A 2,451-nucleotide genomic window follows, 5' to 3' on the forward strand; every position below is an offset into this window, starting at 1 on the left:
CCTCCCTCCCTCGTCCAGCCGCCACGTTTTCGGGGTTCGTGCGACTGGGATGAAATAGACCTTCCCAATGTCAATCGGAGATCATCCATCATACCTCTCGAGTCCCCAAAAGCCAAGAAACACGCCAACCAAAACGCTTTTATTATGCCAACGGTTCCCGTTTTCATTCCTATCGTTTAGGGAGGTTTGGTGGCAGCAGCGGCCGAAAGCAAAAGGAAACCCGAGGAAAGCGGCTCCATCCACCAGGGCTGTGTCTCATCGGTGCCGACGCAGGAGGGACGGGCTTCGTTCGTTCGTTCGCTGCGGCCCAAATTCCCGGGCCGCCCGAGGACCGCTCGCACCGGCCCGAGGGAGGGAGCCCCGGCAGGCAGGATGCCTCCGGGGAAATGGCCAAGTCGACCGCGCGACCCACAACCCGCCCGACTGGGGGCGAGAAGGAGCATGGAGGAGGACTCCGTCCCCTAGTCGGCAGACGGCCCCGGGACAGGGACGTTCGCCAAAACCTCCCCAAGGCCGCTTTCCGTGACCGAGTCGGCCTCCCCGCCTGTACTCGTCCCGGCCCGAGAAACGAGACGCGGGGTGGATCGGGACCAGGCCACGCACCAGGCCGGCCGGCGCGGCATCCTCCCTCCCCCGACCTGACCTGACCTGGACGAACGCCTCCCCATCGCCCGCCCCCGCGAGGCTGATCCGTCCGGCCTGTGAGGAGGCCGCTTGTCGGGCGCCACCTGCTGCCCGGCATCCTCTTATATAGTGTTCGAGGAGGTCGACCAGGTGGCCCGGCCTGGATTGGGGGGGGGGGGCGCGGGGTGCGGTGTCCCGGGCGGCGGGGGACGGGGGGGTAGGAGTGGAGAGGGAAAGGTGGGCGTGGAGAATGCCGGGGTCGGGGGTCGGCGCGGGGCGGGGCGGGAGTTGGGGATAGGGGAGGGGCGGGAGGCCGTCTGGACATGGAGGGTCGGAAGAGCGGTGGTGACAATGATTTTCATTATCATTTAGAAAGAAGAACGTGGACTTCTTTAGAGGAGTCCTTTGAATAGCTTCTCCATTTAGTTAACATACATCCAAATGGAGGTCGGGAAACTTGGGTCCTGTTAACATATGGATGGAAGTGGAAAGAACTATCGCGATGACCGTCCTTGTGTTTCTTTTATTTTTTCTTTCTTCCTGCTCCCCAAAGCCGCCCCCCCCACCCCCGCCCCGCCCCGCCCCGCCCCGCCCCGTCCCGTCCCGTCCCGTCCATAGTTGTAGGTTCCAGTGGTAGGTCTTTCGCGTTTCTGCTATGTGGGACGCCGCCTCGGCGTGGCTTGAAGGGCGATGCTGGGTCTGGGGCTGCGCCCAGGATCCGAACCGGTGAAAACCTGGGCCGTCGAAGCCGGGGGCCGGGGTGGGGGGCGCTACTTGACCGTTCGTCCACGGGCTCGGCCCCCGGCCCCTTGTTTTCTAGGGAGAGAGACAGAGAGACCCGATCCATTTTCCCTTGGCCTCTAAAGCGTGCGTGTGGTCGAAAGGCGACAGAGAGAGGGGTTCTGGTCCAGAAAGCCCCGACTGCGCCGCCGCGGGGATCGGTCGGTTCCGCCCGAACCGTCCGAGTCGGAAAGGAACGGACAGCTTTCCTCCTTTGGGCCCCTGACTTGGGACCGACAGGGGAAGAGGAACAGGCCTCTCTCCCTCACACCCTGGCCCCTTCCTCCAGGACGCCCTCCTTCTAGTCAGCCCGCCTCTGGCTTTTCCACACGCCGACGACCGCTCGTCGGCATGGACCCACCTTCCTTGGGGGACACCACCACACGACTCTCCCACTCGTCTGCCTGCCTTTCGTTGGCGTCGCTGCCAAAGGCGAGGGGTAGGGGTGGCGGTGGCAGGGACGGCAGGGGCCCAGCGGCTCTCTGGCGGGTGAGGAAGTCTTGCTGGTTCTCCTAGGTCGGTGATCTTTCTCGATCTCCACACACATTCTTCGTTTGGGGAGCCAAGAGACGCCCTCTGAGGAATCCCTATGGCCAGGGTCGATCACTTACTCGCTCACTGCCTCGGCCTCGGCCTCGGCCTCTGTCCATCTTGTCTCTCTCCCTCCCTCCCTCCCTCCCTCCCTCCCTCCCTCCCTCCCTCCCTCCCTCGTCGGTCTCTGTGTGTGGACGTCTAGGTGGAGGCGAGGCAGGGAGGCCACCCACCCACCCACCCACCCACCTACCTCGTGGTTTACCACACGCTCTACACGGAGGTAGAATTCCCATCCCACCGAATCCATCCTTTCCACGGGGCACAAGCCAGTGGCCTTCGGGAGTCTCTCTCCCCAAGGTGGCGCATCCGTCATGGCTATCTATTTCCAGAAGGTTTCCGTTTCCATCCCCTCCCCCCGAAAGAAAAAACGGCCCCACTCCCGGATCTGCCCCACCACGATCACCACCACCGCTGCCGCCGCCGCCGCCGCCGCCATCTGCTGTCGCCCTCTAG

The sequence above is a fragment of the Equus asinus genome, unplaced genomic scaffold (genome assembly GCF_041296235.1).
Source record: "Equus asinus isolate D_3611 breed Donkey unplaced genomic scaffold, EquAss-T2T_v2 contig_184, whole genome shotgun sequence".
Classification (NCBI taxonomy): Eukaryota; Metazoa; Chordata; class Mammalia; order Perissodactyla; family Equidae; genus Equus; species Equus asinus.